The sequence below is a fragment of the Eschrichtius robustus genome, chromosome 5 (genome assembly GCF_028021215.1).
Source record: "Eschrichtius robustus isolate mEscRob2 chromosome 5, mEscRob2.pri, whole genome shotgun sequence".
NCBI classification, from domain to species: domain Eukaryota; kingdom Metazoa; phylum Chordata; class Mammalia; order Artiodactyla; family Eschrichtiidae; genus Eschrichtius; species Eschrichtius robustus.
In genome coordinates this window covers 124594706-124609764 of record NC_090828.1, presented here as the reverse complement: position 1 = coordinate 124609764, position 15059 = coordinate 124594706, and the positions used below count along the sequence as shown (strand labels likewise).

The 15059-nt window shown below is 40.9% G+C and overlaps 1 protein-coding gene across 9 annotated transcripts in view; it reads right to left on the bottom strand.

Moving 5' to 3' along the window:
- The window catches only part of NCKAP5 (NCK associated protein 5), a 1051318-nt gene that overhangs the window by 855918 nt on the left and 180341 nt on the right, over positions 1-15059 (bottom strand). The gene's annotated exons all lie outside the window — the stretch shown is intronic.

Here is a 15059-nt window from a genome sequence, read left to right as displayed (position 1 = left end):
GTTTCTTACCACCAAAGAACCTGTACTGATGTATAGCTTTATTTCAAGTGGATCCATATTATACCATTGAATAATAGGAGGAAAGTTCTGCACATACACAAATATACAAATCTTGCTGATGATCAGTGTGGTTGTTGCTTTAGATGGCAAGAAATTCTGAAACATCTGACAGTATTATTAAGTTGCTCTTAAAAAACTAACATGATGGGTGGACTGTACAGTCATCTGGCAAGTGACTCACGGTGTTTCTGCCAATGCCCACACCTGGCATGATGAAGTGCTGAAATCCAGCATTTCCTTGATGACTGGCTGGGCATCTAAAACTAAGACACCATATGATTTTATGCCTTCTCTCTTAGCTCGCCCACCACTCTCTGAAATCATTACCTTCTGTTGTTTCTCACTTAAGGACCACTCCTGTGATAGAGTGATCTTTGGAGGAAAACACAAATTGCTTTCTACTTCTCCAGGTAAGGAACTGGAGAACAGATGCAAGATTCAAACACATGTCTCTTGATTTCCCAAGACTCTGTTTATCCACTAAATCATACAGCTTTCCACTGTCACTTGACATAAACAGGTTAGATTCCTATTAAGTCCAAGTATATCTATCATCCATTCACCTATCTCGCTATCTAGCTCTCATCTTTCTTTCTTCCTATCATCTGTCTTCTACCTAATTACTGAGTGATTCCACATACACAAGTATAGCCTTGAATAGTGGGCATTTTTCTAAAATCTGCATCTGAAATTGCAAATAGGAAAATCTACATTACTCTAGTGCATCTGGTCCTTGTTAATTCTTAATCTGTTGTATCTTTTATTGTCATGATTTCTCCAGCTGTGTGAGTCTAACTCATAAGTTAATATGCTACATAAACTACACTAAAGAATTGTTGAAACAAAGTTGAGACTCCTGGGCTCCCAGCACTCCTCCATACAGGAGCAGTCTAAGTCTAGCTGACCCAATGCCAAGAAGATCATAAAAATCCACTGACTAAGAAACTTGCAAATGAGTCCAAGATGCCCCTCCCCCCCACCCTGGTGTGTGTGTTTTACACTCTGTTGGGTTTCTAAAAGAAAAAAAAATGCTAAGAAAAATCCAACATTTCACTAAAGATGAATAACTTTTTGAGAACTTTGCCAATACCCTACACAGAAATGGACCTTTTATCTCCTAAAATAGAATCCTGAACAACGGGTTTGCTTTTGAACAATGCTTTCAAAAACAGAACTTGCCATTTGGAAAGTTTCTTATGATTTTCTAGAACAGTGGCTTCCAAATGCAGCCCATCATTAGAATCACCCAGGGGGCTTTTGATGGAAAAAAAAAAAGAAGATTCCAGGGTCCCACTGTAAAACTATTGAAGCAGATCTCTGGCAGGTTGGACCAAGTTTCCCTGGTGATTCTGATATTCAGCCAGGTTTGAAAACCATGCATGGCTAGAGTCTCAAGTCTGAACATTAAATATTGCCTTAGCAGTTAAAATTTTAGTGCCTGTGATTATAACTTTATTCTATTAATTTCCTTTGGATTTATGTTTTGGAAGAAAAGCCTGGATGGAAAATCATTGGACCGTTATTGTGTCCAAATCCTCCATTTTGAAAAAGCCCTTCGAAAAGTTTAAAAAGACTTTTCAAATGATGGATCTGATCCTTGATTATTGTAGTTCTGATTGCTCTTCTGTAGGGGACAGGCCTGGGGGGAAGATGGGAAGTTATTTCCAACCTGGCTGAATCATCGGGACTGAGTCAGAAAGCTGGAAAGGATGAGGGGAGACCATCTGGCTTAGTCCCTGTCTTCATGTGGTTGTGATTTGCTTCTAGGAATTTCAAGGCAGGCAGAGTTCACTGCTCATGTTTCAATATCTCAGTAGTGAGTAAGTTCTTCCTTAGGGCCACCTGATGCTGCTAGCAAGCTGGCATGTCCTGATCCCCAATGAACAGAAAAGGATGCCTTTTCCCTAATCTCTCCCTAATAAAATAATATGAAAGGATGGACTATAATCCTAATATAAGCGTGACCCCATAAAGAGAACCATAGACTAAGTGGGGAAATCAAGATAGAAGCCCAACCCAACACTGCCACTAACAAAAATGGCCAAGTCAGGCTAATCATTAATATCCTTATGTTTTCGTTTCTTCATCTGCAAATTGAAGAAATCAAACCCTTCCCTTTCTGGCCTGATGTTGTTTACGTCTACCATGCCATCATTTATTTACTCACTCATGAAGGCCTTCAATGTGCCACTCAACGGCTATGTGCTGGGTAATAGCAGGGAATAATACAACAAACATGCTCCCTGACCACAAATAACTTACAGTCATAAAGAAAACAGACAAACAATGAACAAACAATGACTATGTAATTACACTGATACTACTTCTGTAGGGGAAAAGAAAGATGGTAAGGCACTCTAAAGGAACAATTTAGGCTAGAATCCCTCCTCCCCTAGACCGCACACCTGGCTCTCTAAATCACTGAAGTGTGGAAAGGCAGATGGCTGGTGGGTTCCAAGAACTCTCCAAATGGACTGATTTACCCATAAGCATGAAACTGATCAATCTTATCAGATTTTGGCAGCTTCTAGATGACCATATTTGTGAGGAAATATCCACATTTGCTTGCAGGACTATACAAACTCTTCTAAGGAAACCAACAGGGTCTCCAAACTTTAGAGACTAGAGATGTGGCCTCAGTGTCAGCATTACCATCTGGCTAGGAACTACTGGCAAGGTCAAAGTCATAAACTAAAGCCCATTAACTTCAATGACAAAAAATGTTTCATGGCCACAAAATAAACTATTAACATTGGCTCTTCTTCCAGGCCTGAGTTGATTGTAAAGGAACCCAACAGTATATGGATAGCTTGGTCAAATTTATCAACAGTCATGGAAAACATCTCCTGTGGTATCCTATTTGCTGAATGTTGGGATGGCAGAGTCAGCCCAAAACTAATAAACTCCATTAACAAGATATTAGTTTATGCTAGATCAGCACTTGTAACTTTCAAGGATGTCTTCAAGTCAATTGCCACATAAGATATACCCAACAACACTGTGAGGTAGATGGGATGATCCGTCCATCTGAAAGAAGCAAACTATGGGCTAAGGAAGTTGAGTGAATCGTTTCCAAATTATGTAGCTAATTGACAAACATGCAGACAGATGTGTCCGTGCGTGCAAACACACACACATACACACACACACATGCACACACACACACACGCACACACACACACACACACACACACAACCCCCATGTCTCTGTCTATGTCAAAGGGCTGCTATGTAGACACTGGTAGTGATGAAGTCCAAAAAGAACAGATGACATGGAAGAAGATACACAGACTAGATTACATAGAAAGTATGTAGAAGAGAATAGACCATAGCTAGTCTCTGATCCTCCTATAAAAGTCCATTGTGACAACAGACCAAGACGGTGGAGTAGAAGGACGTGCTCTCACTCCCTCTTGCGAGAGCACCAGAATCACAACAAGCTGCTGGACAATCATCAACAGGAAGACACTGGAACTCACCAAAAAAGATACCCCACACCGAAAGACAAAGGAGAAGCCACAATGAGACAGTAGGAGGGGTGCAATCAGAGTAAAATCAAATCCCATAACTGGTGGGTGGGTGACTCACAGACTGGCAAACACTTATACCACAGAAGTCCACCCACTGGAGTGAAGGTTCTGAGCCCCACGTGAGGCTTCCCAACCTGGGGGTCCGGCAACGGGAGGAGGAATTCATAGAGAATCAGACTTTGCAGACTAGTGGGAACTGATTGCAGGACTTTGACAGGACTGGGGGAAACAGAGACCCCACTCTTGGAGGGCACACACAAAGTAGTATGCGCATCGGGACCCAGGGGAAGGAGCAGTGACCCTGGGGGAGACTGAACCAAACCTACCTGCTGGTGTTGGGGGGTCTCCTGCAGAGGTGGGGGGTGGCTCTGTTTCACTGTGGGGACAAGGACTCTGGCAGCGGAGGTTCTGGGAAGTGCTCCTTGGCGTGAGCCCTCCCAGAGTCTGCCATTAACCCCAACAAAGAGCCCAGGTAGGCTCCAGTGTTGGGTTGCCTCAGGCAAAACAACCAACAGGGAGGGAACCCAGCCCCACCCATCAACAGTCAAGTGGATTAAAGTTTTACTGAGCTCTGACCGCCACAGCAACAGTCAGCTCTACCCACCACCAGAGCCTCCCATCAAGCCTCTTAGATAGCCTCAACCACCAGAGGGCAGACAGCAGAAGCAAGAAAAACTACAATCCTGCAGCCTGTGGACCAAAAACCACAGTTACAGAAAGATAGACAAGATGAAAAGGCAGAGGGCTATGTACCAGACGAAGGAACAAGAAAAAACCCCAGAAAAACAACTAAATGAAGTGGAGATAGGCAACCTTCCAGAAAAAGAATTCAGAATAATGATAGTGAAGATGATCCAGGACCTCGGAATAAGAATGGAGGCAAAGATTGAGAAGATGCAAGAAATGATTAACAAAGACCTAGAAGAATTAAAGAACAAACAAACAGAGATGACCAATACAATAACTGAAATGAAAACTACACTAGAAGGAATCAACAGCAGAATAACTGAGGCAGAAGAACGGATAAGTGACCTGGAAGACAGAATGGTGGAATTCACTGCTGCGGAACAGACTAAAGAAAAAAGAATGAAAAGAAATGAAGACAGCCTAAGAGACCTCTGGGACAACATTAAACGCAACAACATTCGCATTATAGGGGTCCCAGAAGGTGAAGAGAGAGAGAAAGGACCAGAGAAAATATTTGAAGAGATTATAGTCGAAAACTTCCCTAACGTGGGAAAGGAAATAGCCACCCAAGTCCAGGAAGCGCAGAGAGTCCCATACAGAATAAACCCAAGGAGAAACACGCCGAGACACATAGTAATCAAAGTGGCAAAAATTAAAGACAAAGAAAAATTATTGAAAGCAGCAAGGGAAAAACGACAAATAACATACAAGGGAACTCCCATAAGGTTAACAGCTGATTTCTCAGCAGAAACTCTGCAAGCCAGAAGGGAGTGGCATGATATACTTAAAGTGATGAAAGGGAAGAACCTACAACCAAGATTACTCTAGCCGGCAAGGAACTCATTCAGATTCAATGGAGAAATCAAAAGCTTTACAGACAAGCAAAAGCTAAGAGAATTCAGCACCACCAAACCAGCTCTACAACAAATGCTAAAGGAACTTCTCTAAGTGGGAAACACAAGAGAAGAAAAGGACCTACAAAAACAAACCCAAAACAATTAAGAAAACGGTCATAGGAACATACATATCGATAATTACCTTAAACGTGAATGGATTAAATGCTCCATCCAAAAGACACAGGCTTGCTGAATGATACAAAGACAAGACCCATATATATGCTGTCTACAAGAGACCCATTTCAGACTTAGGGACACACACAGACTGAAAGTGAGGGGATGGAAAAAGATATTCCATGCAAATGGAAATCAAAAGAAAGCTGGAGTAGCTATACTCATATCAGATAAAATAGACTTTAAAATAAAGAATGTTACAAGAGACAAGGAAGGACACTACATAATGATCAAGGGATCAATCCATGAAGAAGATATAACAATTATAAATATATATGCACCCAACATAGGAGCACCTCAATACATAAGGCAACTGCTAACAGCTATAAAAGTGGAAATCGACAGTAACACAATAATAGTGGGGGACTAACACCTCACTTACACCAATGGACAGATCATCCAAAATGAAAATGAATAAGGAAACACAAGCTTTAAATGACACAATAGACCAGATAGATTTAATTGATATTTATAGGACATTCCATCCAAAAACAGCAGATTACACGTTCTTCTCAAGTGCGCATGGAACATTCTCCAGGATAGATCACATCTTGGGTCACAAATCAAGCCTCAGTAAATTTAAGAAAATTGAAATCATATCAAGCATCTTTTCTGACCACAACGCTATGAGATTAGAAATCAATTACGCGGAAAAAAACGTAAAAAACACAAACACATGTAGGCTAAACAATACGTTACTAAATAACCAAGAGATCACTGAAGAAATCAAAGAGGAAATCAAAATATACCTAGAGACAAATGACAATGAAAACACGATGATCCAAAACCTATGGGATGCAGCAAAAGCAGTTCTAAGAGGGAAGTTTATAGCTATACAAGCCTTCCTAAAGAAACAAGAAAAATCTCAAGTAAGCAATCTAACCTTACACCTAAAGGAACTAGAGAAAGAAGAACAAACAAAACCCAAACTTAGCAGAAGGAAAGAAATCATAAAGATCAGAGCAGAAATAAATGAAATAGAAACAAAGAAAACCATAGCAAAGATCAATAAAACTAAAAGCTGGTTCTTTGAGAAGATAAACAAAGTGATAAGCCATTAGCCAGACTCATCAAGAAAAAGAGGGAGAGGACTCAAATCAATAAAATCAGAAATGAAAAAGGAGAAGTTACAACAGACACCGCAGAAATACAAAACATCCTAAGAGACTACTACAAGCAACTCTATGCCAATAAAATGGACAACCTGGAAGAAATGGACAAATTCCTAGAAACGTATAACCTTCCAAGACTGAACCAGGAAGAAACAGAAAATATGAACAGACCAATCACAAGTAATGAAATTGAAACTGTGATTAAAAATCTTCCAACAAACAAAAGTCCAGGACCAGATGGCTTCACAGGTGAATTCTATCAAACATTTAGAGAAGAGCTAACACCCATCCTTCTCAAACTCTTCCAAAAAACTGCAGAGGAAGGAACACTCCCAAACTCATTCTATGAGGCCACCATCACCCTGATACCAAAACCAGACAAAGATCCTACAAAAAAAGAAAATTACAGACCAATATCACTGATGAATATAGATGCAAAAATCCTCAACAAAATACTAGCAAACAGAATCCAACAACACATTAAACAGATCATACACCACGATCAAGTGGGATTTATCCCAGGGATGCAAGGATTCTTCAATATACGCAAATCAATCAATGTGATACACCATATTAACAAACTGAAGAATAAAAACCATATGATCATCTCAATAGATGCAGAAAAAGCTTTTGACAAAATTCAACACCCATTTATGATAAAAACTCTCCAGAAAGTGGGCATAGAGGGAACCTACCTCAACATAATAAAGGCCATATACGACAAACCCACAGCAAACATCATTCTCAATGGTGAAAAACTGGAAGCATTTCCTCTAAGATCAGGAACGAGACAAGGATGTCCACTCTCACCACTATTATTGAACATAGTTTTGGAAGTCCTTGCCTCGGCAATCAGAGAAGAAAAAGAAATAAAAGGAATACAAATTGGAAAAGAAGAAGTAAAACTGTCACTGTTTGCAGATGACATGATACTATATATAGAGAATCCTAAATATGCCACCAGAAAACTACTAGAGCTAATCAATGAATTTGGTAAAGTTGCAGGATACAAAATTAATGCACAGGGCTTCCCTGGTGGCGCAGTGGTTGGGAATCTGCCTGCCAATGCAGGACACACGGGTTCGAGCCCTGGTCTGGGAAGATCCCACATGCCGCGGAGCGGCTGGGCCCGTGAGCCACAATTACTGAGCCTGCGCGTCTGGAGCCTGTGCTCCGCAACAAGAGAGGCCACGACAGTGAGAGGCCCGCGCACCGCGATGAAGAGTGGCCCCCGCTCGCCGCAACTAGAGAAAGCCCTCGCACAGAAACGAAGACCCAACACAGCCAAAAATAAATAAATAAATAAACAAAGTAAAAAAAAAAAAATCAATGCACAGAAATCTCTTGCATTCCTATACACCGATGATGAAAAATCTGAAAGAGAAGTTATGGAAATACTCCCATTTACCACTGCGACAAAAAGAATAAAATATCTAGGAATAAACCTACCTAGGGAGACAAAAGACCTGTATGCAGAAAACTGTAAGACACTGATGAAAGAAATTAAAGACGATACCAACAGGTGCAGAGATATACCATATTCTTGGATTGGAAGAATCAATATTGTGAAAATGACTATACTACCCAGAGCAATCTACAGATTCAATGCAATCCCTATCAAATTACCAATGGCATTTTTTACAGAACTAGAACAAATCATCTTAAAATTTGTATGGAGACACAAAAGACCCCGAATAGCCAAAGCAGTCTTGAGGGAGAAAAACGGAGCTGGAGGAATCAGACTCCCTGACTTCAGACTATACTACAAAGCTACAGTAATCAGGACAATATGGTACTGGCACAAAAACAGAAACATAGATCAATGGAACAAGATAGAAAGCCCAGAGGTAAACCCATGCACCTATGGTCAACTAATCTATGACAAAGGAGGCAAAGATATACAATAGAGAAAAGACAGTCTCTTCAATAAGTGGTGCTGGGAAAACTGGACAGCTACATGTCAAAGAATGAAATTAGAACACTCCCTAACACCATACACAAAAATAAACTCAAAATGGATTCGAGACCTAAATGTAAGACTGGACACCATAAAACTCTTAGAGGGAAACATAGGAAGAACACTCTTTGACATCAACCACAGCAAGATCTTTTTTGATCCACCTCCTAGAGTAATGGAAATAAAAACAAAAATAAACAAATGGGACCTAATGAAACTTCAAAGCTTTTGCACAGCAAAGGAAACCATAAACAAGACGAAAAGACAACCCTCAGAATGGGAGAAAATATTTGCAAACGAATCAACGGACAAAGGATTAATCTCCAAAATATATAAACAGCTCATTCAGCTCAATATTAAAGAAACAAACACCCCAATCCAAAAATGGGCAGAAGACCTAAATAGACATTTCTCCAAAGAAGACATACAGACGGCCACGAAGCACATGAAAAGATGCTCAACATCACTAATTATTAGAGAAATGCAAATCAAAACTACAATGAGGTATCACCTCACACCAGTTAGAATGGGCATCATCAGAAAATCTACAAACAACAAATGCTGGAGAGGGTGTGGAGAAAAGGGGAAACTCTTGCACTGTTGGTGGGAATGTAAATTGATACAGCCACTATGGAGAACAGTATGGAGGTTCCTTAAAAAACTAAAAATAGATTTACCATATGATCCAGCAATCCCACTACTGGGCATATACCCAGAGAAAACCATAATTCAAAAAGACACATGCACCCCAATGTTCACTGCAGCACTATTTACAATAGCCAGGTCATGGAAGCAACCTAAATGCCCATCGACAGACGAATGGTTAAAGAAGATGTGGTACATATATACAATGGAATATTACTCAGCCATAAAAAGGAACGAAATTGAGTCATTTGCTGAGACGTGGATGGATCTAGAGACTGTCATACAGAGTGAAGCAAGTCAGAAAGAGAAAAACAAATATTGTATATTAACGCATGTATGTGGAACCTAGAAAAATGGTACAGATGAGCCGGTTTGCAGGGCAGAAGTTGAGACACAGATGTAGAGAACAGACATATGGACACCAAGGGGGGGAAAGCTGCGGTGGGGTGGGGATGGTGGTGTGCTGAATTGGGCGATTGGGATTGACATGTATACACTGAGGTGTATAAAACTGAAGACTAATAAGAACCTGCAGTATAAAAACAAACAAACAAACAAAACAACTAATACTAAACTTTCATTGGGTTATTTGTATGGAAATATGTTAATATAAATGTTTCAGACATTACATGAAATTTCTAAAAATCTTATATGTTCTGTTATAATGTTATAAGTCATAATTCTAGTTATTACTTTAAAATGTATATCTCAGAAATAACTAAATTTCCTTGTCAATTGCATTATTATGAACTTTCATCAAATCTTTAACCGTGGTCATTTTTAAGTGTTTTGTCATTTACAGACAGTTCTGGGTGTACTGTGATGCTTTTGCAAATATGTTCCTATAAAAGGGTTTCATCTTCAAGGAATTCATGGAAAAGACTCTGACAAGTACAGGTTTCTGGTAACTGACTGTACTGCTGAACTGAATGAATAAGCATTTTCAGAACTCTAATGAAAAACTGATTAACTCATAAAAGTGCCGACAAAAGATCAAGATGAAGAAAAAAAAATTAATTACATGGGACTGAGTGAACTGATGAGGATGATTATAATTTTTGTGACTTTCTGTTTGAATTAAAAAAAAAATCCCCCAAAAAAGTCCATTGTATTCTTTCTCAGAAAGCTGAGTTGCCAGTGACTACACTAAGTGCCAGAGTGGGTAAATATCACTTGCCTTGTTTGCTTGTTTATTTTTAAAGAAAAAAGATCTGAAGGAAGACCCCTCAGTTCTTGGTCTAATTTCATTTGAAAGCTTTCACTATTGTTGCTGTTGTTGCTATAATCAGCAGCATCACTATCATGATTTTTTTTTATTCTTTTGGAATGGAAGCTCAAACTCCAACAATGTGGAGCTGGCCATGTGACAATGACGACAAACACTCGTTCTGTCACCTGAGGTACATTCTTGGCAATCCTTTGTACCCTTACCTGCAATTTAACGACTCAAAGCTCTTAAACGTACTGTCTGAAACAGAATCAGACTACAGATGGGTTAGCATTCAACACATGTAAATACAGAACTCAGATTCAGTCAGCTGAACTGACCTCGTTAGGTTATCAAAAATTTTATTCTATAGCAGGTTGAGTAGTGAACTTTTAAAAATATCTATTCCCTTCAGCAATTATGCAAAAAGCCCAGACTTTGATATAGTTAAATAGTGTCAGGCATTATGAAAAGCTTGTTTTGGTTCTGGTAAAAACATTCATAATCTATTCACTAGAATCATTGATGGATACCAGTTCATTCAATAGGTCATTGTGTTTCCTGTAATTCAGTCTTCCCACACTTTTTCACAAGGGCAGTCATTGGCTGGGTCCCTCTTCGGGGGAGACAAACCCTTGAAGAAACAATAACTAAGGCTTTTCTCAACTGGACCCTGGAAAACACAGCCCAGCACGCTGCAAGGGTAAAAGGCAATGCCCCATCCTGCATCTTTAAAAGCAGGGCTTATAAATAGCATAGGGCACTTTCCTGTTTGGAGAACTCAGTAACAGCTGTTCATAGCCCACATTTCTTTCATACTTCCCTCCCTGCCACAAAGAAAATACAAACTAAAACTAGCTGTAGGAATGGACATTATTCAACATTAATGTGTCTTTAAAAATAGCACAGGAAGAGTCATAGACACAATGAAGGGAAAAATGAGCAAAACTTAGGAGGAGTAGAGAGGAGATACATTTAAACAATGAGAAATTTAAGCAGGAAGGCAAGAGAAAAAAAAAGGGGCAGGATTTGTAAAGGTAGACTCTGAGAAGTGATATGAAAGGGGCACTGTAGTGGGAATTCGAAAAATCAAGGTATTTGTTGGTGGTGGTGCTAATTACTCATGCTTTCTTGGGCATGCCCCTCAACATCTCTAGGCCTCTTCCATAAAATGGGCAGAGGGTAAAAGAGATAGAGCTAGACAGTCTGTAAGAATTCCCTCTAATTCCAGAAATGTTATATTGTATGAAACTACAGAGAATGTTGGCTATTGGGCAATGGAGGAACACTGGATTTACCCGCCAGATATTTAAGTGTCAGTCTCCTAGGGAAGGGCGTTAAGGGGTTTGAAGATGAAGCAAACTGAAGCATACCCAGCTTCATGGCCACTGCTTCCCCCTCCTAGGACAGCTGCTTAAGGGGATGGTGAGAAAGCTGTCCTCAACCCCCTGGATATAGCAGCAGCAACAAGGGAGCCACACAGTCTGATTCTCAGAAGTCCACAACCACAAAATTTCCTCCTCCTTGCCCATGGTGCCCAACTGAAGGTTCCTTCCCAAGGCTCACAAATTCAAGATGGCAGAACGTGCAGCCTTTCACTAGAGGCCTTATGGCCTGTGGGTAAAGAGCATGGGTACTGGAGTCAGACAGACTTGTACTCTCCACTCTGCCAAGTACCAGATCCATGACCTTCGGTAAGTTACTTAATGTTTCTCTGATCTTCAACTGTTGTTGTTGTTCCTTTTAATTTCCCAAAATGGAGACAGAAATGCAGTTAAGAGCTTTATACGTAGTTATCAAAGTGCATGACACGGAGTAAACACTCAATAGACATTATCTACTATTATTTGCTAACATTATTTTCATGGAGTGTTTTACTTACTTAGCTCGGAGAAATGTTTTTTTGTTTGTTTTTCCCAGGTCCTTCCACCTCCTGAATCACCCTATCATCTTTGATGGGGAAAAAAAAAAAAAAAGCCTTCTAGCATAGGATGGTCAAGGAGCAACTGATTGCACATTGACTAGAGTTCAATTAAGCAGGCAAAAAATCAGTCTATAAGCCCCTAATGCGAACCACTTAGTGAGTAAATCTAAACATTTAAAACTGGGACTCCAAGTTTATGGTTAGACTTCCCTAGGGCAAAAAATGCACATTTTTCCATCCAGCCTAGACATGCAAAATGTCTCCCTCATACCTCACCCCTCTCATCACGAAAAGGAACATACATCTGCATTTTGGGAGTCTCACCAGATGGGAATTTTCCTCTGCTTCTGCTATGAACTGTGCTAAGAAATCAGTCAACAATAAATGGAAACTCTAGGTGTATATGCTTGTCTGAAGCCAGGATCCTAACGTTCATATCTGCCTTTTCTGCATATACAAGGTTAGATTATCTGAAAAGGCCCCCAAAGGACAAATCATCTTACATGAGGGAAGGACACTCTGAGGAACTAGTCTATGTTCAGGGAGATAAAACTTAAAAATGGGTTACAGAGGGAATCTTTCTGGGAAGATCTGAGAGAAAAGACAATCATCCATCCCAAGGACTCACAAAAGTTCCTGTATGAAAGCAAGGCTTTCCTAGAACTGAATTTTTTAGTCATCTTTACTTCTAACTCACATTGACATGGCCTTCCTACAGCAAAATAGAATCACAGAATTTTAAAGTAGCAAGAAAGAAACCATATACAATCTTTAGTTGGATCTCTTCCTTTTACTTGCCCAGGTTACTACAGCTGGCCCTTAAAGAACACCAGTTTGAACTGCATGGGTTTTACCCCTTATACGTGGATTTTTCGCATGAGTAAGTAAATGTTACAGTACTACATGGTCTGAGGTTAGCTGAATCCTCAGATGTGAACCGGGGATACGGGGGGACCGTGGAGACAGAGGAACCACAGGGTTAGGGTTAAGTTATATGCAGACTTTCAACCGCATGGAGAATCCGTACCCCTAACCCATGCATTGTTCAAGGGTCAATTGTACTCATTTGTGTTTTATTTTATTTTTTTTTAAGGTAACTATGTGAGGTAATAGATATGTTATTTATTTATTTATTTTATTTATTTATTTTTGGCTGCGTTGGGTCTTCATTGCTGCATGCAGGCTTTCTCTAGTTGCGGTGAGCAGGGGCTACTCTTCGTTGCAGTGCGCGGGCTTCTCATTGCGGTGCCTTCTCTTGCTGTGAAACACGAGCTCTAGGTGCACGGGCTTCAGTAGTTGTGGTGTGTGGGCTCAGTAGTTGTGGCACACGGGCTCACTTGCTCCACGGCATGTGGGATCTTCCTGGATCAGGGATCTAACCCGTGTCCCCTGCGTTGGCAGGTGGATTCCTAACCACTGCGCCAACAGGGAGGTTCTCATTTGTGTTTTAAAGTTGATCCCAAATGGCCTAAATCTCAGCCCAGAGAAATCACATATAATATGTGGCTTTGGTTCCTCACACACACACACACACACACACACACACACACACACACACTGGACACTGAGTAAATCCATCTAAATGTCCAAGGCTCTGGATGCTGGTGCCTTCAATTTGAAATGGACATGGCAACAGAAATATGCCTAAGAATTTACCAAGGAAAGCAGAATACCCAGAAACCCAAGATTCAACCTGAGTGGTGGAAATCGTGATAATCAACTCTGTTAACCTATGGATTCGATTTCACACAGAAGACTAGGCAGGCCCAAAGGGGAACTTCAAGGATGCTGGGCAAAGATGGCTATGGAGGAGGTTGGGAGAAAATAGTCATAGGATGCTGGCAGAACAGGGGCAAAGGGGTCTCAGAGACTGAGCACCAGCCCTATAAAGGGTCAAGGACTTCCCCTTGGCAGTCTTATCCTTTTTGACATAACAATTGCCCAAATGTCCAAGTTAGGAGTATTCACGGCAAAGCTCTCTGTGCCAGCATCAATGATTGACACCCTGGAGTTGGATGCAGCCCAGGTGTTGCAGCAACCCTCACTCCCACGTCCTGAGTGAAGTCTGTCTAGGACATAGGTCCCCAGCCAGGCCAAGAATGAGCCATCGAGAGTAGTTATGGTGACACCAGTTTCTCTAGAACCCTAAGGGAGCACCTATCCCTGGGTGATTCCAAAGCTGGTCCAGAAAACAACACAGGTGAATCCTATCAATACTGTTTTCAGATTTCTCAGGCCTGCTGAGTGAGCGGTTGACACCTGCTCTGTGGTGATAATGGTGTGTGCAAAAAAGTCCAAGAGAATCACCAAGGTTCTGATTGAATCGAAGGCAGCTCTAAGCAACTGGAGCCAGTGGGAAAGAGAAAGAATGGTGAAGGGCAAAGGCGAAAAAGAGCCCATCCAAAATTCAAGGCACAATCTCCATCGCACAGAACATGTTGTACACCATCAGCGTAAGGAAGACAAGGTCCGGAGCCAAGAGACTTAGGGTTTGTGTGGATGGAAAGTCAAGTGAGGACACTGGGAGAAACAGGCACCCCATGCATCGTCACTCAGCCTTAAGCCAATATTTTTAACACCAGTGGACAGACCCATCAGACCTAGGCCGCTAGCCCCAGGAGAACACAAGTGACACAGTCAACTACAAGGTTTCTGGTGCCCGATTCCAAGGCAATGTTCCTTTTTAGCCAAGTCTTCTTCGTGGACCCAAGCTCTGACTGTTTGCTTTGTATTCACTGAGTTCGTAATCTGTTTCATGGTTTCTGTGAAGAGCTTTGAGTTTTCCTCAAGGAGAGGTCTCAAGTATGTCTGCTTATTTTCCCAAAAGAACCAGAAGAGACGTCAGGGAAACACTCAACTTGGAAAGT